The 23,383-nt window shown below is 36.1% G+C and overlaps 1 protein-coding gene across 2 annotated transcripts in view; it reads right to left on the bottom strand.

Moving 5' to 3' along the window:
* Positions 1–15,300, bottom strand: part of LOC135084928 (titin-like) — a 77,066-nt gene extending 61,766 nt beyond the window's left edge. Inside the window, exon 1 of one of the 2 annotated variants that reach the window (XM_063979676.1) lies at positions 15,225–15,300. The gene's annotated coding sequence lies outside the window, so the exon portion shown is untranslated. Of the gene's footprint in view, positions 1–14,996; positions 15,021–15,224 lie in introns of those variants that run through there. The other variant, XM_063979674.1, reaches the window with a different exon arrangement.
* Positions 15,301–23,383: the final 8,083 nt, after the last annotated feature.

The raw sequence follows: 23,383 nt of genomic DNA, 5'->3' as shown, positions 1-23,383 counted from the left end.
TTCCCACCTCTCGTTCCCACCGCTGCAACTCCTGTGTAGCCAGGATCTACAGCTTGACCCCCAATAAAAACCCAACCAGTGAAGTCAAAGTCAAATACAGACTATTACAAATAATTTTAATCGTCAAATATTTTGCTCTTAAGGAGCCTCTACATGTCTCATACTCGTTTTACCCTACCAACGCTTCGAGACCAACATTTGGCAAGTGCTGAAGGTAAGTTTGTCCCGGGGGAAAGTTAAACTGTCATTCATTGGACCCGCAACGAGATTAATCAGAAGAACATAGGAGTTCGAAGTTGGACTTTAGGTTCCTATTTTGGACTTATCATCATCACCATCATCATCTCAGCCATAGGACGTCCACTGCTGAACATAGGCAATGATTTTCATGTAGCCCGGTTGGTAGCGGCCTGCGTCCAGCGCCTTCCTGCTACCTTTATGATATTGTCGTCTTATATAGTTAGACAAGATGCAAACGTTATACCTACATTATCATAAGTAATTTAGTTTTCACTGCAGGAGCACGACCCTCTCTAATTTGGCAAATGGCGGATTTTTCTTATACTACCCACGCTGTCGAGCTGTTGACATTTTGCGTAATTTTGCTCACATTAATTAATTCTTATGTTCTAACAAACAATCCATTAACGTCCAGTTTTAAACAACACCATTCTATCAAATCCTTTCTAATAGTTCAAGTCGATGTTATCTCATTTCACTTTTATTAAGGAAATGATAGCACCAATAAATAAATCTACCGGGCATCGAACCGTGGACACGCCTCGGCATATCACACACTACCTGAATATGTAACTAAATATACAATGATTTATATTGGTATTATATCACACTTTTTGACATTTTCGGAGTCGGTGTCATCCTGCCAATTGCCAAGGTTAAGAAGCGAATACATTTATCATAATAATTTGATCAAAAAACCAATGATTTTGATCAAATTTTAATAGGACCATCCAAGGATCATTTAACCTCTTTAAAATACAAATGACAGATATTATAACCTAACCGCGTATCGCGTAAAAACCTGTTAAAATTGATTAAACAAATAAGTAATGGAGTTCGAGTTAACAACGAAGTTATGACCGCATTGCGAATTCCTGGTTTTTTGAAGTCGGTTTAAAATCCTTAAACATATCTAACGCCCGAATTCACAAACATCACTATGAGGTCTCACACTGTGCGTGGACGCACAGGGTGACACACGAACCAATCACAGAGCTCTATTCAACGCTGTACGTTCGATTTGATGCTTCACTTGAGCAAGCATCGTTTGTGAATACGGGCGTAAATATTCAGTATCTTCTAATTACGTTCAAATATCTTAATCTTCACTATTCTCTGAGTCTCTTCGCAAATAAACAAGCCAATAGAAACGGAAAGTATCCTAAATCGATTTTGTAACTCCTTGTAATGCGTCGCGAGTGCCTTGCTACAGTTTTGCGTAACGGTGAAAGTCGCAGACGCGTCGCGAATGGAGCCCACTGCTGGGCTAAAGTCTAGTGAGATAACAGGGACATAGGCTGATCTAATAAATTTTTATAATTAACAGTTGAGAGAATGAAGGAAAAATGATTTTTAACTAGTTTTGCGTGCTAGTTTTTCGATAGACACTTGACCACACTTGACTCTTTCTGTGATTTTTAAGTAGGTACCTAATGGGACAGAAATTTTCAAATAGTGATATTGAGAAAATTAAAAATAGATCACCAGCAGCAGTTTAAATGTTTTTTTTTATTTAAGCCTTGTATTTTATTTTATTTTATTTTATTTTATTTTTTATTTTTAAATTAGGTTTAGCTCAGGTTAATTAAGTAGTTAACTTTAAATATTATTATGTAATATTCTACAAGTTATTTTGTACTTAAAGATTGAAAAATTGACCATCTATGTAATCAAATAGTATCATTTGTAAATACTTTTTAAAGTAAACTTGTCTGGCATCCAAAGCACACGGTTTGCTTATTTTAGGACATGATGACTCAGCCATCCCGTCTGGCCAGCGTGGGGAGTGCAATGCAAATCCTCCATTTGCCTCTGGTAAATTAGAGAGGGTCGTGCTTCTGTAGTGGAGACTAAATGACCTGATGTTGATCATTTCAGACTGCCTTATGAAAACCAACAGCAAGGTTGCAAACACACTAAAAACGGGACTATTCCCACCTCTCATTCCCACCGCTGCAACTCCTGTGTAGCCAGGATCTACAGCTTGGCCAATAAAACCCAACCAGTGCAAACACACTAGAACAGTTTTGCGCAACAGTGAAAGTGCCGCATTGTGACGTTTTCGGTAAATCGCGTTATTTAAAAGGTTCTCAGAGCAATTAAAACATTATTACCGTTTCGCACGAACGTGCTCATGTGACAGATGGACTTGTATGTATAGCTTTGACCCGTGGCTTCGTCCGTGAATTATGGTTTGGCAGAAAGACTGTATCGCGCACGTGACCTTTAAAAAACCGAGATAAAAATAACTACGAATATAGGGTAGACCGGGGACAATAGTACCATTTTTTGGAAATTGTTCAATATTGAGAAATCTAATGAAATATAACTTATTCTGTTAGTATGCTGTAAAAACTAGACTCCTAAGCTACAAATTTAAGCATGCAGAGTTGAACTATTCTTTCGAATACTTAATGAAAAACGAGTTTGAACTGTACGATGTCTCATGTTACAATTGACCCCTACAACGGGTCAATTGTACCAATAATATATGAGGCTATAAAAGTCGTTATGTTTATCTAATCATCACCTTTATTGGTATTCTGTACTCTTAATCTCCTACAATCATCATTCTTTATTAATTGAGATCGAAAATATTTAGGAACAAGTATGAAAAATCAACACTAAAGTTTTAAAACAAAACAATAACTTTTCTTCCATAAAAACGAAAAAGCTAACTGTTTCTACATAATATGTCATTTATTTGGCTCGGATATTGCTCCTGAAACAACAATAAGCATAATAACAATGATAGAATAATCAAAACTTAAAAATCTATTTTTGTATGAGGGTACAATTGACCCCTGGTACAATTGACCCTGATTTACTTATACCTACTAATGCTTCGCCATTTTAAAAAATTTTCATAAGCCTGTTCATAAAGGAATAGATCCGTTGATACGTGATCAGTACTTTTGACTACTTAGTTACTTACTGAATTAAGCTAAAATGTACATATTCAGAAGGGTTTTAAAAACCTATATTAAAATATTTTAAGTAGGCATTTAGGTACTTATATCACCTTTTTATCGACATCTACCTACTTATTTAATAAAACACATTAACTATTTTTTCAGTAGGTAGGTATGCCTATAATTATAAAAATATAATTGTAAAAATGTAAAATAACCACGTGAATGTTTTATAATAACTTATTTTATTATAAGTATAGATACTTTAAATCCAATTTGTAATATTAAGTATAAAATAAGGTTCCGGGGGTTAATTGTACCACGGGGTTGATTGTACCGCTACAATTGACCCCATGGAGACTGGTACATTTGTTCCAAGTAGGTAGTCAAGAGAACTTCACCTAAAATTCAGTCATTTTCACAGTGAATGCCAATAATTCGCTATCGATACAAAGTTTAGAGCCTGGATAAACTATTGACAACAATACTTTGGTAACAAATAGCATATTAGGCAACTTATGGGCTCATATATTTGACATAAAAACTTACTGCGGCTGGGCAAAAAACAAAAATCCTTCCTGTACACCTTCGTTTTTCAGCGCAAGCGCCGCCGACTGGTGAGCGGATGGAAACACAAAAAGCGCATATTCTGACGCTATGCACACAATATCGAAGAAATATCGCCGATGGTACTATTGACCCGTGGTACTATTGTACCCGGTCTACCCTACTATATTTTTCCCTGAGTCTAAGTACTCTTTTCAACGAAGACTTTTTTTAGGAACTGTTTTTTGCAGGATCTCCTGTACGTAGGTATCTCACCCGTATTCACAAACATTACTATGAGCCTCACAGTGCGCGTAGACGCACAGGGTGACACACGAACCAATCACAGAGCTCTATAGAACGATAAAATTAACATACACATACGAACAATACGAACATCCCGTTTGTAGTGTCGCACTTGTGTGTTCACACGACAATCCAGTTTTACTGGATACTGCATTACTGGATCCCAAAACTGGATTGCAGTGAGAAAAGACTACCATTTTCAAAAAAATGTGCGATAAAGTAAAAATTTTCCAACGTGTCTGCGCTTGCGTTTTAAACAATCTCTTTTACAGACTGTTACGAGCAGTTGTATGGACGTATGCAAATGCAGACAATGTCACACGCTTGAATTCTTGCAGAACGAAGCAGTTTTGCCGACATTAATAAATGCTATAGTAAATTCAATGCAGTAATACTGATACTAGATATTCTTATCTTTGACTAGCTGACCCGGCGAACTCTGTTCCGCCTTAAAGGCAATAAATAAGCCATCGCAATTTTTCCTTATTTGCTCACCGTTTAGACCTACCCTGGACAAACATTTTAAAACCAAAATCAGCTCAATCGGCCCAGCTGTTCTCGAGTTTTAATCAGACTAACGAACAGCAATTCATTTTTATTTATAGAGAAGATTGCATGTTACATTTTTTGATCCACAACAAGTAAGTCCTTAACCTCACCTGATGGAAAGTGATGATCAGCCGGGCTGGGATAAGCATCGAGATAAAATATTATACGTGATTTTAGACGACAAACTTTAGGCTTTAGGACTTTAGGTTTAACTAATTTATTGACGTTTATAAATGATTAATCATGAATAAAGTCACAGATTGGGACCTTCCTAAATGAAGCTATTCAAATGTGATAATAATATTTTTTTATTTTTATTATTTCGAAAAATCGATAAAATGGCGTGATAAACGCTTCTAGGCCTACAGGCCTAAGATAGATGCTAGACCTCAACCGCAGAGGAACTGGATATTGTTATTTATTTTCTCTATGAAAATAAATAACAATATCACATCAACCTGCCAGAACATAACAATGCAGGTTAACATTGTTGTTATGGCGGCATACTTGGGTAAGATGGTGGTAGCTAGATAGCCAGACGGAATTAAAACAAGCCTGCTAGGAATTGAACCAGGGACCTCTGTATCTGAGATAGTTTTACCACATCGGCGGTTGTTACTCTGTCCATTTTTTACTGTGGTAACATTACACCGCTAATTGCAATATTACGAAAATCAACCAAAAACCGGCGCCGGCGCATTGAAATGTCGTTCACGCGTAAAATTAATAAACACTTTAGTAATGAGCTGCTTTTAGATTTATTTTGAATGTGACAACATCATTAGAGCAAGAATTTGTAAGACTGGCAACACCAACTTAAAAGATTTAGCAACGAGTAATTTATTTAACGCTGTGTTCTATTAAGAAAGTCTCTTCTTTATAGTGACTTTTGAGATGAATGCCTCTGTGGATCAGTGGTAAGATAAGTTAAGCTCTAACATATAACAAGAGTTTACTCGGAGGTTCTTTGTTTGATTCCCAGATAGGACACATAAAGTAAAAAAATATCCTTGGACATTTTACATTGCACCTTTAGTCCCAAATTAAGCAAAGATTGTACTATTGGGTACGGATATAAATAAACATAAATAAATTCTTTCCATTGTAAATACATAGGTAATTCATAAAGGACTAATGAATATGACATAGAACCTCATAATTAAATAGAGTAGGTTATTTCATCACTTTGCCTTGAGGGATAATTGGGTTTATAACATAATTCACTCAACAAAGATGTGGGTAAAAGCTAAAGTACTATATCTGCACTGCTGAGAGTAAGAGAGGCACAACCGTTAATGCAAAGAAAGTGTATACACTGCAGTGAGAATCAGTAAGTGCCTTCTTTACTAAATTAAAAAACTGCGATGGTTCGCTTTTTTTAATCCTATCGGGGTACATAATTTTGGTATGATGGACTTACGGGACTATTCCCACCTCTCGTTCCCACCTCTGCAACTCCTGTGTAGCCAGGATCTACAGCTTGACCGCCACAAAAACCCAACCAGTGAAGGCCAAGTTTGTCCCGGGGAAAGTTAAACTGTCATTGGACCCGCAACGAAATTAATCAGAAGACCATAGGAGGAGTTCGAAATTAAGGTTCGACTTCCCTCCATTGCAAAGCGGTATGATGGACTTATAAGTACTTGTATCTTTTGATCCAATAGCTATTTCCCGTGACTTTGCTTAATTTTCTGTTTCCCAAAGAAAGTATTTATTGCGTATCGTTTTCCATCTGTCCAATAAAACATTAAGTACATAATTTATTATAAGGTATCAAGAGTCCATTAAAATTATTTTTTATACTGTTTTTTGGTGTTTCTACGCTGTCATTTCCCAGTTTAGCCCCCATTTTTTTATTTTTACAAAACGAAGCCTCTGTTCTACATTTAGGAAAGTTTTTAACACGTTACTTTTAACAATAATCCTACTGCATTCACTTAACCTGTTGTACGTCTGTTCCAGAGCATGCCCTCGCTAATTTTTATACCTACTGTATTTTTCCATACATATCATCAGAAATGCGAGATTATGCAATAAATACATAACTGCACGATCGCATAATCTTATGTAAAAAGATAATTTATTTTCGGCTTACATTATTCGGTTGGGTACGCTAAATGGACAGATGTTAAGACATAAAATATTATGACTGTCTTCTTTTTAGGTGTTAACGTATAATAATACATTTGCTCGCTAATAGCTAACGTAGACTATTTTAAAATGTCTAGCTCTAGCCTAAGTTATAAGTTATGTGCTATTCTGAAGTATAAACAAATTCACTGTATTGTTTCATCAAATAGAATAGATTGTGCATAAAAGAGTAACAAACGATATATTTATGAAATCTTCTAAATTCAACTATAATACATATCATAGAAGCTACCCCATTTACCCAATTACTAAATAAAAGTTTTTAGCTTCAGTGTGCTTATTTTCTACTTAATTTTGAAATAAGTTTGAAAAGAAGTCCGTTCCAATTCAATTTCTATTGAGTAAATGATATTATGATATGATATTATACACTATCAATGCTTATATACTTTTTACTAGATTCCTAAACGGCTGATTGTGGGGGTTATCCAAACTAGTTTCTTTTGAAACACAAAATTAAGGTGACATACCTAATATCTATAAGAACCTTTGTATACCAACATGGAGATAAAGAATTTGAATTTGAATCTTACCAACCCAGTTCCAAGTGAGAACCCTGATTTTAATTTGTGCAATAAAATAAACAGCACAGAACAAACCAGAATAATTTAATCAACAAACCACTTGCCAATACGTTGACAAACGCTTACTTACATAACCGCTTGTGTAAGCGTGGCGCAATGAGCAAGGTCGCGCGGCTGGCTAGTATACTGGACTGTCTAAAGTCTAGAGGCTAATTTAGCCTAGATATTGGTAGGCCTTAGACCTACTCTAGCACTAAAATAGCCTAGAAATTGGTTGGTAAAAGTTGACCTAGAGGCCTCGGTTTTGTTTCTCAGTAGGCACATTTTTTTCTACACGGTGCGTTGTTACCACCATCTTAACTAAGTTTGTAGCTATAGGCGCAGACCACCAATTTTTAGTTGGTCGATAGTTGTGCCCGATTTTAATTTGTATGAAGAATCGGCCAAATCAAATCGGTGTAATGTGCGCACTCCCATACATGCCCATACTGATCAACTGTCCGACTAAACTATCGGCCGACGAAAATCGATGGTCTGCGCCTCAGATCATAGAAAGAGAATAGATATGAAGTCGCGCGTAACTACAACGAGAACCAGTGTCCCCACATTTCCCCCACCACAGCTCCCACACACACATTCAACTGTGTAAAAACAAAGCGACTGAGAGTCTACGACAACATGTGCAACCGGCTTAAAAGTGCTGTGATTGGCCAGAAGGCGTGCCTTATGGCCAATCAATGGCCGCGTGACGTGACGCACACTTTGAAAACTAGTGAGAGAACAAAGATAAAATGAAGTCGACAAGATATCGATACTTTAAATCGCTAGGGGCAAGGCTCGAAACTGGTTTCACAAAATGCTTATGTATGAAAACCTTTTTATTATTATACGTTATTATTAACTACTATCACGCATTTACTTTTTAACCGCTTGAGTCCCAGACGGCATTAATTAATGTCATAACAATTGATTATCTATTGTGTCTAGATTCGCGGGCCTTGAAGGATTAATTATGGCGATCTGCGTACCGCATTATGTTTATCAAAAATAATGCCTATATTAGGCTTTCAACTAGCTCTTATAGTAATTAAATAGTTGACAGTTACTAATTACTTCTACTGTTATTATTTTTTTTGTAAAATCTTATAATCGCAAGTAACACATAATTTTTTTATTTAAAATTACAAAATAGAAAATTATCATTTACATCTATTTATCGATAATAGGAAACCGCATTAGAACACGAGCACGGCACTATGTTACGACCGGCACATGCGGCCGTACTGTGTATTTTCACACGACACACACAGGTGAAATTTGCTCAAAAGTTGGCCAAAATTACGTTAAGTGTGTTTATGCCTATATATTGCTGTACTCTGTCTAAAATAATAGTTTAACCTTTAACTATGGACGTCGGGTCTCAGAGGCCCACCCCCCTTTTCAATTTTTCGGTTTAAACACCTTCCCGCCACGTGCTGCTCTCGACCATCTCAGTAGCTTCAGTTTTAACTGTGTTTGGACCGAGGAGGCATAAAATCGCGTCTTCCGGCACTTATTGCGTGAGTAATAACCATCCAAAATTTCATCGGGGTCTGGGAGACCCGATGACTATAATTTCCATACAAACATACTTGTATGGATGTGACTTATCAACTGTAAATTTTTTTATATTACATCATTATAATATGTTGTAAATTGTTCTAGTTTAAGAATACATACTGGCAGAAAGTATCTGAGTACATCAGCTATATTTTTGGCCCAACTATCCAAGTAACATTCCAGAAGTAAGGTTTTACTTGTAGACGATCCTTCTTTTGAGTTTAGATGTCTTAGAAGGCACCATTGCTGCAGATTCCGATTCCGAATGGTGTATATTTTGCCTATCAAAGCTCTCAAAGAAAGAAGACACATACCTGTAGAGATAATTTGTCTTTAGTCTTCTAGGCCACTGGTTATAATTTTAATAAGTTTAACCCTTGTCAAAATTTTTATTTTATGTCTTTCAGAAATTCTGTTTATGTTTTTATGTTACACGGTTATTAATTAGCAAGGAAAAAAGTATTAGTTTGATTTATTATTGATCGACTGTAATCAAGGAGCCCATGTGTGATGCCAAGTCAATTAACACTGAAAAATGTCTATGTTTTTTAAATTTGCAAAAAAAAATATTAAATAATGATTAAAAATTTATTACATTTACTACTAGATCCTTTATTAATAGTTATTAGATATATAACAACTCTTTGATAAATTCAAATTGGTTCAGATATGAAATTATGAAGAATTTTAGATAAGGGTCTGTGAGACCCGACGTCCATGGGAGTGTGATTATTTTTTCACAACTATAGTTAAAGGTTAAAGGTGATTTAAAAAGAAAAACTAACAAATGTTTTCATTGATGTATTTAGTCTTACTAATAATTTGTTAAAAATTTGATAAATTTAAAAAAATACAATTACGATGCAGAAGTTATTTTTGGTTCTTTTAAAAGTTTTATTACATCTTAAGGATAGGGAATACTAATTGAATGCTATTCTGGGAACTGCCTGAAAACATATTATGAGTATTTTTAAAATTCATAAAAATTTACAGTTTTGCAATATTTTGTTTAGGTGACGCAGTTTGACGCAGCTAATTTTAGTGTCATATGAAAGCCATAGCTATGTTCTTTCGAAATATGTAAAAGAAACGGGTTGATCGCGCTTGATCATGAACTTTTTCACTGTTTCAAAAAAATAAACTGTTAAAATATAGACTTCTATTCAAACCTATATATCTTTAACATAGTAAGTAATGTAGACTGTTTCGTAATACAGAAATAATAAACTAACCTGGAAGTATAGAATCCATATGTTTTATACCAAATATTAACTAAATAAAAGTTAAACGTTGTTGTTAAACAAGAGCTAAAATTATAATAAATTACTCAACAAGAAAAACTGTTTAAATCAAATGTTGTGGGTATCTGGATAAAAAGTGTTAAACTTTTTAAATATAATTTATAAATGGCGCCATATGTCTTGTTCCTATATTAGGTTACTAATTTAGTATCGGAGTAACTTTGCTTTTTTTAATTTTGGCCACAAATTACGTAAATTTCACCTGTGTGCGACAGTGGATATCGGAAGAAATTAAATACATCGCGCAGTAGTTGAGCATGACATAAAGTGGTTGCTAACTAAATCGTCAATGTACAAGTGTGTTAGAATTTTTATCACCACTGATTTCGATATCGTAGTAACTGTTACGGCACTGAATTCGTTCGTAAAAATGTTAAGTTTTTTTTATTTATAACCAAAATACCAATGGATTTGCAATACTTACATGTAGTAAATGACTTCATTGTTCCTGTAGTTCTTTGTTTCACTTGTTTTATTGCACGTAACGACGCATTATCCAAAAAATTCGGAGAACATTTCCTTAGTACGACTGAATCGCGACTAACCTAGCTACGCGGCCGATGTTCGTTTCTGGGCATATCGCGGAGACACGCGCCACGCCCCCGTTTCACATCTATTCCCTTCTATGATCTGAGGTCTGCGCCTAGGCTTAACAACAACGTAAAATTAACAGTATTATGCCCGTTTTCACCATCAATCCCTAATTTTTAAGTGACAGTGGTAATAAATAACAGGAATTTTGATGTCATAGGGGTCACTTAAAAATTAGGCATTGATGGTGAAAATGGGCATTAGGCTCCCATATGGTTGATCATATGGCCTGAATCTCACCTGATGGTGATGGTAAGTGATGATCAGGCTAAATGTGGAAGCGAGCTTCACCCGGATTCCTCGACTACAGAGGAACTGGCTATCTTACCTTCAACTACCAGAACACAGCACACAACCCAACATATAAACATAGATTTAATAGCTTTATATGGTTAAGTATTTTTTATCGAAATCAACTCGAACGGAGTCGCGGTCAAAGTGGAATAAGAAGCAGTGGCAGGGTTATAGAAATACTGGAACATTTAAAAGCACTTTTTAAAAGCCTATTGGCAAAAAATAGATAGACCTTTTTTGCTTATGAACTGTCAAAATAAATATTGAATAAATTACTTTTATGACTTCTGATAAACTTAAGCCTGTTTCTAGTGGGTTAAAAATTACTATGACCACTGTGTGTACCTACTGGGAATCAAACACAGGACGATTAAAACTCTAAATCACCAGACCAAAGAATTCTCTCACTCACGCGCAATTATTAACGCGTTGATGTCTTTTGTATGGGACGTTGTTGACTTAGTTTTTTAGTTAAAATTTTGGTACAAAATAGCAATATTTTATATGATGTTTTATAAATTGATATTTATTTTGATTGTAGATTTAATTGTTTAAGTTTTGGGTCTGATATTCGTGGAATTATTGCAGTAAATCTCAAGGTAATAAGGCCAAAACTATATTAAAAGATTTTCGCTGTTTACTTCAGAATTGGCAAATATTTTTTTAATTAAAACTAAATAATACCCTTCATTCAATAGATCATGGTCACTCAATAAATAACTATTTATAGATCTTTATTATTTAATAATTAATTTAATTGAGGTCTAATAATCTAGGTATTTATTTTCTAAACAATGTTCACAAGGATGTTTTTTGAATCCTTCACACAAAAACTTCTAGATGGATTTTGTTGAAACAATATTATAGCTTATAGGTATATTAGAATCTATATCTATAAAAACGAAAAGTCACTGATTGACTGACTCACTCATCACGAAATTTCAGAAACTACAAGTGCTAGGAGTCTCAAATTTTGCATGGGGGTTCCTTTTAGAACGTAGGTGCTCACTAAGACGGGATTTTGCAAAATTCAACCCCTAAGGGGGTAAAACGGGATCCACGCGTACAAAGTCGCGGGCGGATGCTAGTACCATATAGGCACAGAATATTATTAAGTACATAATTTATCTATATACACTAGAGTGAAGCGCCGATAGAAACTAGTTACTAGTTAAATTATAAATTAATATACACACAATTTATAATTAAATATGTAAAAAGAATAAACCAATAAGATTATTGATCTGATCAATGTGTAGTTTTATTTAAATGCCTGAGTTTAAAATAAGCAATCGTCATCTTGAAGGTCAAACTACAAGTTTGCTTCTTCGTACATCCTTTTGCGGTCAGTTATCTGTTTTTTTTTCCATTTAAATGTCATCCTACGATTGAGGACAAATCCACATTATAATTTGGATTTTTTTTTGTTCAAAATTACTATTTTATGACAGGTTGTTTCATAAACTGTAGATAAATAAATTCTATTTGATTTTAATCTATCTAAAACAGTTTATTTCTTAGCAAAATTTCGCATTCGAATTTTTTGACCTTGCTTGAAAACTATGGATGTCCCACAATATCTATATCTACCAATATTATAAGGCTGAAGAGTTAATTTGTTTGTTTGTTTGCTGGAACTCTTATCTCAGAAACTACTGGTTTGACAGCCCATTTATCGAGGAAGGCTTTAGGCTATATATAACATCACCCTACTACAGCCAATAGGAGCGGAACAGTAAAGAAAAATGTTGCAAAACGGGAAATATTATTTGAACTAATTTCACGCGTACGAAGTCGCACACACAGCTATTGTTTGTTTATAACTTCTTTTCGAATTCTACAGCCGAACTGAGGTGTAATTGTTTAATTAAAGCAATCGTATTCATTTGACAGTTCAAAACGTACGATATATTCTGTCAAACGCCTTATTAAACAGATTTTAGCGTACGTTTTGAACTGTCAAATTAATACGATTGCTTTACACAATTCCACCTTTGGTATAGTAGTAAACGTATTAATCAAAACAATCGATTACCAGACAATGTTTTGAGAGAGCGATTGTAATGTTATTTCACATGCTACAAAATTTTCCACTAACAATAAAATTCTTCGCACATTCAAGCTTCCATACATGTTGATAATTTCTTCTTAAAGTTTAAAGTCAGCGTGCATTGGTATATAGGCAATCAAGTTATGCCTACTTTATAAAATAACTAGCTTTCCGCCCGCGGCTTCGCGCGCGTGGACCCCTGAACCCTATGTTTTTACAAAATAAAATTTAGCCTATGTTACTCGTGGATAATGTAGCTTTCGAATGGTGAAAGAATTTTTTAAATCAGCCCAGTACTTTTTGAGCCTATTCATTACAAACATACAAAAATAGGTACAATTCTTTCCTCTTTATAATATTAGTGTAGATATGACCGAATAATGTGAATTATTATACCTACTTCTTCTAAATATATACTACTCAATGGTGACTGACTGACTGACTGACTGATGTAGTGATCTATCAACCCATAGCCCAAACCACTGGACGGATCAGGCTGAAATTTGGCATGCAGGTAGATGTTATGACGTAGGCATCCGTTAAGAAAGGATTGTACGAAACTCCACCCCTAAGGGGTAAAACGGGATCCACGCGTACGACGTCGCGGGCGGCCGCTAGTATATTATAAATGTGAGTTTGTGAGGATATTTATATGGATGTATGTTTGTTACTTTTTCACGCAAAAACTGCTAAAAGAATTTTGATGAAAAATAGCAGTAGTTAATTATTTTTCATACAAATCAGCATAACATATTATAGGGTGTAATTTATACCAATATTGACATAATAAGCCAAATTACAATGAAAAAGTGTGATACTTTTGACTTTTTCATTAATAATCGGTCTTTCTGTGAAAAACTCACGCCCGTATTCACAAACTATGAAGTCTCACAGTGCTCGTGGACGCACAAGGCGACACATGAAACAATCACAGAGCTCTATTCAACACTGTGCGTTCGATTTGCTGCTTCACTTAAGCAAGCATCGTTTGAGAATACGGGCATTAGTGTTAGGTTTAAAATAAACTGTTCTAATTTCACCTTCACCTGTTTCACTCATTATCACTTATGAAATAAAAGTATTAGCCAACAATACGCACCTGGAATCGAACCTGCGACCTCAGAACAAGGCCTTAATAAGTCACATAACGAAGCAAAATTACTATTTACAACGGCCTTACAGAGTGAAAGTATACCGATACCAGACTATGTTGAAACGCAATCAGTATGCGGATCGCTTTGCAAATGGGTCTTCAAATACTGGTTTGGTGTCCAGTATAACTTGACCTATTACCAGTACAGAGTTGTACGGCGTTATAGGTTTTGGTAAAACGGGTATAGCTGCTAGTGTAAGCTGACCTATAAACGCTAGATGTGTCTATAGGACAATAGGTCTAGTTTTATTGGAGCCATTATAGTAAGATCCATGGATGGTATTGTAAATAGTGGAGAAAAGAGGTCTTGGTTTATTTGACGATAATTATAACTTTTCAAATACATGGAACAGTGGAGAACTATATCGTAATCAAGTAAATACTTGGTGTTGTGTTGAATCTATTTTAGGCTTTATGTTTAGGGTGTTTAGTATCAATTTTGGTAAAATGTAATAATTATGTTAGTGCAGTTTAGAAACCTTCGATGATTTGTAATTTGAAACAAACAGACAACATTATGTTATTAATAAAAAAATTAAATACACTGCAATGGAAGAAACCATGTTAATTTAATTTTGTAAAATTAATAACACATTAAAAGTATGAATTATTATATAATTTAAAGGGTATTTTAAACGTGCCTAGAGTCATTAATTTCAAATTAACTTATGCGAAACGGAGTCCTCATTAGTAACAACATAATTATTCAAAAAAAAGCCTGCTTTCGTATTATGCAATTGGAAACCAAAATAAAAACATTTCGCTAAAAACATGACCTACACAAATATAACACAGAATAAAACCATCACGAAAATAAACTTTAAAAACTTTGCAATAAGACACAACACGAATTATAATGACTGACCCGAATATCGAACTGGTAACTCTACCAGTTTTACTAAAAAAGGTTACGAAATGACAGTTATGCAACGGCCATTTTGAAAAAAATAACTGTCAAACGTGGAACAACGGGGTTTGGCGCGTAGAACTTGGGATCACAGAACTCACTTTTGAATTTGAATTTCGAATGGCACTCGCGTTTTTTTGTGGCGACCTGACGTGCGGTCGCTACAACCGATCGGAGTGGACTGGCTGGTATGGCCACTTGCCTCGAAAAGCTACTATTGTAAAGGCTGGTTCAGATTGGTGATAGTTGTCAACTAGTGTAGGATTGTGACTTTGTCTACCTGTTGAAAAACTTAACTGACAACACTAAATATTTTGTTTAGTACAGTTGTTTAGCTTAAGTGAGATACAGGCATACAGGCCAATTAAGAGCTTCCTCCTTGTGGATAAAAAAATAGTACCTGATTCTGCTAAAAAAAAGAAATTGAGAAAAGTCAATCCGAAAAAAAGATAAATTTAAATCCTACTAAGGTCATGAATTTTAAAAAGTTACAAAATTAATGATAACTTCTAAATTACGAAAAATCGTAGAATACATGGGGTTGAAATCGATAGGTATGGTCCTCCCTCCCTCACCTATCACCTAGCTTCGACTTGACCTTACAGGAAACACCCTGTATATAATATATAGTTGTCTATCATCCTGTCTATAGTCGGCCGTTTGGTGTAGTGGTTTAGAACGGACTACTATGCCGAGAGGTCCCGGGTTCGATTCCCGGCCGGGCAGAAATTGAAATGATGAATTTTAATTTCTGTGACGGGTCTGGGTGTTACTATGTATAATATGTATGTATTTAAAAAAAAATTATATAAGTAGTATATCCGTTAAGCTAGCACCCATAACACAAGCATATTAATTGCTTACTTTGGGGCTAGATGGCGCTGTGTGAGATTGTCCAGAGATATTTATTTATTTATTTATTTATATTTATTATAATTTAAAATCTAGCGTGTCTTTAATTGGCTGTCAAATTAATTGCTCGTGATTGAGCAGTTTCAGCTACATATCACCGTAATACATTAGTGATTCCGTTTCCGTTTAGAATTAATCGGAGTAAATGTGAAGATTTGATGATTTTTTAAAATAAAATTAGCAATTTATCAATTTCTAATTTGTATAAAAATGACAGCGTAATTTTTTTCCAATTTTATTAAAATTCAGTAAGTAGTCATTAATTCACTGCTACGACTGCTGTCCGTAAGAATCTCTCAAACAGATCTTCCGCTTATATGCCCGTTTTCACTATCAATCCCTAATTTTAAGTGACCCCTATGAAAACAAAATCAAAAAAATCCAAAATATTTATTCAGTTTAGACCACAAGTGGCACTTATAAACGTCAAAATATAGTAAATAATAAAAAAAGAAAAGATAGCCCTTATGGGGCACTTTTCATGTCTCCTTAACTTTTGGGACCTACCAGCGCTTCGAGACTAACATATGGCAAAATTCCTGTTATGTGTCACCATAGGGGTTACTTAAACATTAAGGATTGATGGTGAAAAAGGTCATTGGAGGAATGCGTTTTGATAGCTCATAAAAAGTAATGTCAATTTATGTTTACCTCGTCCCGGGACAAGTTTGGAAAAGGACTAGCGGACTAAAGAGCCTTAAATTGATTGGTAGAGTCACTTATCTCATTAGTTAGTTACTTAGCATTAGCATCTTATTTACTTACTTACTCCGATAGCTCAGTGACCTAAAGTACGTCTTGACCTGGGATAGGAGATGTTGACGACCGGCCCCCACTAGGTGGACCGACGATCTGGTGAAAGTCGCGGGAAGCGCATGGATGCGATCAGCGCAGGACCGGTCTTGGAAATCCTTTGTCCAACAGTGGACGTAATTTGGCTGAAACGACAAACGAAGAGAGAGGGTTATCATCCCCAACAGCGGAGACCAATATACTGGTTGATCAGTATCCAAATTTTTAGGAACGACTCAAAATCAGTAAGTTAATTGATTTACGTAAAGAAAAAAATATTTTGTTTTTCATATTTTTATCCGCTAATTAAGATAAAGTTCTATTTTTAAATTGTTCTATAGAGCATATTAAAAAAATGGATACTGATAACAAAATCACCCTGCTGCTGATTACAGATTTTATAATTCGACGTTCCCCTGTACCAAAATGTATAATTAATAACAAACCTAAATAAATATAATTCACTGTCCAATATAGCCGCGCCCTAAGATTATGCATATCACACTCACACTCGCGCGCATGCAAAACCCGCGGCATAATGCATGCGGCGCACGCTAGCAGTCGCGTGCGGCTCCGCTCGCATCCGCGTGCAGTGGTGGCGATTTATGATCACCAATGCTCAGTAATATACAGGTAAATTAATACATTCCTTTCGTTCGTTCGTTCGTTTCAGCCGAATGACGTCCACTGCTGGACAAAGGCCTCCTCCAAGGTTTTCCACAATGAACGGTCCTGCGCTGCCCGCATTATTTAATTGTTTCTGTTTGTTTTTTACATAATCTACAGGCTTACCCAAATGCCATTATTATTATTAGCGATTGTAGAAATCGTTAGACGAGTAATTTAGAGTTATACATTTTGAACTGGTTATCAAATTGAACTCATTATCAAATGAAATTATGTAGTTGAATCAATGACAATTGGCATCAACTAGTCTTAATAAACTTTAACCAGCCATGTGGTTCCAACAGAGTAATAGAATCAAAGATGAACTACACTGAACTGAACCGACCCACCCGTGGCATTGACAGGGGGCGCCACCGTTAAATACCTACCAGATGGCTGGATCCAATTTTTGCCTCGTTGGAAAACACTGAAATATCATTTGCAGGAGAACGTTGCTATCAATGCCGGGTTACTATTTCCGATCTTTGCCATTTGACGTTTCAAAGTCGTTCAACTATACCCACTATTCCCGTGGATGTCATAAGAGGCTGCTAAGGAAGAAATATACGAGCATCAGGCCTCCCTAGCCCGTCTGGCCAGCGTGTGGGCCAAATCCTCCCTTTTGCTGGTAAGTGAGGGTATAGGAACCATATTTGGGCCCACTAGATGGCGCCACCGTAGAGTGAGGTCCTATCACTCGCTGTAGCTAACGCCCGTATTCACAAACATTACTATGAGGTCTCACAGTGCGCGTGCACACACGAACCAATCACAGAGCTCTATTCAACGCTGTGAGTTCGATTTGCTGCTTCACTTAAGCAAGCATCGTTTGTGAATACGGGCGTAAGACAATTTCGTCATATAGTGGTTCGAAACGGACTACTATGCCGAGAGGTTCCGGGTTTGATTCCCGGCCGGGCAGAAATTGAAATGATGTATTTTAATTTCTGTGACAGGTCTGGGTGTTACCTATGTATGTATGTATACCCGGTAAGATAACACCCATCACAAGCATATTAGTTGCTTACTTTGGGGCTAGCTGGCGCTGTGTGTCCCACCAGACTCATGGACAGGGGGGCGCCACTATCATTCAACTATAAATGTTTCCAACATGGCAAAAATCGGAACCAGCGATCCAGTATTGACGGTGGCGCCCCCCTCTCAATGTCACGGGTGGGACAGTTCATTGTATTGGGTCTATATTTAATTATATTTGTCATTTATCCAAAGATATTTTAATAATTTAGTTCTGCCCCACAATGCCTTCGGTGAAAGGTGTCGTTTTGTAAGCCTACCTAGGTGGCAGATAAGCCGGTTGTCGACCTTGAGGTAAGCTCGATCTAGCGCCATTACATTGGGACACTGCGACAAAACTTGATGGAATTTTCCATACATTTTGTATGGGACCGGTGCACTTAGACTGGGTTGCACCTAGGGTTACCAGATGAAAAAATCAAAAGTCCGGAGAAAAGGCCTGATTTCCATGGAAAAGTCCTGAGATTTTCTACAGATGAGAATTTTCTCTCAAAAACGTATTATTATCGTTGTATACGCGTTTTACGCGACGCGTTGCAAGCTTGTATGTACATCGCACTCAAAACAGCGGGGTGGAGGGAGGAGGGGGGCGCCCGTCGCCCCGCAGCGCGGTTGCCGCTCGCTCGGTCGGTCACTCAGTCAGTTCGTCTTGCGCCATTGCGAAGGTTGGATTACGCTTCATTGAGTGTCACCACGGGACGGGCGAGCGAGCGAGAATCGGAGCTGTTGGATGGATACGAGTTAAAATGTCTTCAAGTACCAAACGACCACGATACGTGTGTACATTCACAGATACTTTAAAACAAAGATTTCCGATTATGAAAGATGGAAGAGAACCTACCGAAGTGTTTTGTTCAATATGTAACAATCATTTTTCAATTAAGTTCAAGGGAGGTGCTGATATTGAAAAACATATCCTAACGGAAAAACATAAAAAAAATAGTCTGACTGTTTCAAGTAACACCAAAATCGACTCTTTATTTCAACCACAAAGTTCTGGACTGACAGACCAAATATCCGCCGCTGAAGCCACTTTAGCTTTCCACACAGTGAAACATCACCAGTCATTTAAATCTATGGATTGCACCAGCCAACTGGTTAAGGCTATATTTGCCGATTCCAACACTGCGAAGAGTATTTCTTGTGCACGAACGAAGACTGAGGCCATTGTAACGGGCGTGATATCTCCGTGGGTAATTGAACAGGTACAAGTCTCATTACAAAATGTCAACTTCTTGGGCGTTTCCACAGATGCAAGTAATCACGGTGCTGAAAAAATATTTCCTATTATGATACAATTCTTCGACTGGCAAGAAGGAATTAAAACCAAACTGCTGGATGTGCTGAGCACACCCAATGAAAATGCTAACACTATAACAGAGATAATTAAAACAAGCTTGCAAAAGTACGACTTGTTGATGAAATGTGTATCATTTACAGCAGACAACGCTAATGTTAATTTTGGCGGAGTAAATCGGCAACCGGGACAAAATGTTTGGACTAATTTAAAAAACTTTCTGGACAAAGATATCGTAGGAGTTGGGTGCCCAGCGCACATACTACACAATTGTATTCAACATGGCACTGATAATCTGCATATTGATATAGAATCTGTAGTAATGAAGCTGTTTAATTATTTTTCCGTATACACCGTACGCACGGAGGCGTTGAAGGATATCAGCGAATATATAGACGTCAATTATCAGAAACTATTGTTTCATAGCAAGACCCGATGGCTTAGTCTGTTTCCAGCGATCGAAAGAATATTGAAGATGTATGAACCGTTGAAGCAGTACTTTTTATCTACTCCTGGTGTACCAATTACTTTGAAGAACTTTTTTGAAAATGAACTCAGCGAAGTTTATTTATTTCTTGCTCACTCATTGATGTCAATATTTCAGACGAAAATTGAAGACATCGAAAAAGAAAACAATTCTGTTTTAGATATTAAAAGAATCCTCGAATCCACACATGAAATTTTAGTTGCACGAGCGAACGCAAACTTCATGCCACTTAAAGTGCGAGAGTTGCTGGCTAAGTGCACTGCGGAAAACCAAGAAGTTTTCAAGCATGACCTTAAAAATATGTATAAGACTTGCGTAGAATATCTGATCAAGTGGATGACGCCTTTAGATGATTTCAAAGTCTTTAATTGGTTGATGCTGAAAAAGGGCCAAATGATCGACTTTGATCAGATTGCTTTATCAATTCATTATCTAAATGGAAAAGGAATACACATAGATGATGTGAAGTTATTCGATGAAATTGCATCTCTGAATAGTTTTTTGACAAAACAGGAAGAAGCATTTTTTGACGTAATGCTTCATGCGTTGTGGGCAAACATTTTCAAGACAATAGGTATTTCACGATTGCCAGAGATACTGCGTATTTGTCAATATACAGGGTGTCCCAAAAACAATGGATAACCCTGTAACCATCGATAGGCCTCGCCATGGTCTCCCTAACGTCCAATTTTGACCCCAGTAAAAATATCACCGTTTTCAAGATTTTTAAGTTTTTGTGCATTTTTAGAAAATTGCCACCTGCGATTACTTTTTCTCATGCTATTTCTACAAATGAGGATGCTTTTCAATCTAGTTGTTTTCCTTGTCACAAGGGATAGTTGGGCTATCAAAAGAAAAGATTAAAGTTCAACAAACTAGTTTAAAAGTATGAAAATTTTAAGAAATTGCAGAGAAGAAGGAAAAATTAATTCATTGTCTTGCACTTTTGATCAGCCATCGTGTAAAAAAAATGTAGGAAGACTATCGTGCCCATTACCTTAAAAACTTTCTTGGTTAATTGAGATTCTAAAATGGTATCACAAGCCTATGTATTCTGTATTATTTTTATCCTATGGCTACTTGAATAGCAACTAGTATGAAAACTGCAAAAATGAGTTTTTCTCGTAATAGTTAAACTAGGACTGCATAGTGGCATTAAATACAAATGGATAATTTTGAGCGTAGGAATTTTAATAAAGCAACATTTAATCATCATCATCATCATCATTTCAGCCATAGGACGTCCACTGCTGAACATAGGCCTGTACCGCAACGATTTTCATAATGACCGCTTGGTAGCGGCCTGCATCCAGCACCTTCCTGCTTACCTTTATGAGGTCGTCGGTCCACTTTGTAGGTGGACGTCCTACGATGCGCTTTCCGGTACGTAGCCTCCACTTGAACTCTGTTGCCCCATTGGCCGTCCGTGCTGCGTTTTTGTGATTACTTAATTTTTGTTTTAAACCTTATAAATGTGCCTATAGACAGATATCCGTGATAATACACGGCTCGGAAACGTGGATTTTTTGGACAGCGTGCTATGGAAGGGGCTATGCTCGGGTTTCTTTATGAAATCGTATCAGAAATTAGGAGATCCGTAAACGACCTAAAGTCGCTGACATACCTCGACGGATCACCAAGCTGAAGTGGCAATGCAGGGCACAGTAGTTTGCAGAACTGAGGCAGCAGGGTTAAAGTGGAGGCTACGTACCGGAAAGCGCATCGTAGGACGTCCACCTACAAAGTGGACCGACGACCTCATAAAGGTAAGCAGGAAGGTGCTGGATGCAGGCCGCTACCAAGCGGTCATTATGAAAATCATTGGGGTACAGGCCTATGTTCAGCAGTGGACTTCCTATGGCTGAAATGATGATGATGATGATGATTAAATGTTGCTGTATTAAAATTCCTACGCTAAAAATTATCCATTTGTATTTAATACCACTATGCAGTCCTAGTTTAACTATTACGAGAAAAACTCATTTTTGCAGTTTTCATACCAGTTGCTATTCAAGTAGCCATAAGATAAAAATAATACAGAATACATAGGCTTGTGATACCTTTTTAGAATTTCAATTAACCAAGGAAGTTTTTAAGGTAATGGGCACGATGGTCTTCTTACATTTTTTTTACACGATGGCTGATCAAAAGTGCAAGACAATGAATTAATTTTTCCTTCTTCTCTGCAATTTCTTAAAATTTTCATACTTTTAAACTAGTTTGTTGAACTTTAATCTTTTCTTTTGATAGCCCAACTATCCCTTGTGATAAGGAAAAAAACTAGATTGAAAAGTATCCTCATTTGTAGAAATGGCATGAGAAAAAGTAATCGCAGGTGGCAATTTTCTAAAAATGCACAAAAACTTAAAAATCTTGAAAACGGTGATATTTTTACTGGGGTCAAAATTGGACGTTAGGGAGACCATGGCGAGGCCTATCGATGGTTACAGGGTTATCCATTGTTTTTGGGACACCCTGTATATTTGCAATAACAGCTCAAAATGCAAACGTAGAAAGAGTTTTTTCTATCATGGGAGCTCAATGGTCGAAAGAAAGAAACCGACTAAACGTGTCTTCAATTCGAGCTCTACTTTTAGTTCAATATAACTTGAAGAGTTTAACTTGTGAGGCATTTTATAAATCAATAATCAAAGAAAAGAATTTACTTAAAAAAGTTTCTTCAAATATTAAATACGACAAAACTAATTAAGTACCTATTTGGATAAATAAGTATTGATTTTACCTGCAAATGTTAGTAACATTATTTTTAAGGATGATTATTGAAGATGATTATTTTTAGTTTGTTTTACTTTGATAAATAAGGATTGATTTTAACTGCAACTGCAATTGTTACCAAAAGAAGATTGTCTTTAGTTCGTTTTACTTCGATAAATAAGTATTGATTTAACTGCAATTGTTACCAAAAGAAGATTATTTTAAGTTTGTTTTAAATTAATACATAAGTATTGATTTTAACTGCAATTGTTACCAAAAGAAGATTATTTTAAGTTTGTTTTAAATTAATACATAAGTATTGATTTTAACTGCAATTGTTACCAAAAGAAGACTGT

The sequence above is a fragment of the Ostrinia nubilalis genome, chromosome 27, assembly GCF_963855985.1.
Source record: "Ostrinia nubilalis chromosome 27, ilOstNubi1.1, whole genome shotgun sequence".
Taxonomy (NCBI): Eukaryota; Metazoa; Arthropoda; class Insecta; order Lepidoptera; family Crambidae; genus Ostrinia; species Ostrinia nubilalis.
This window is presented reverse-complemented; position numbering and strand designations above follow the sequence as displayed.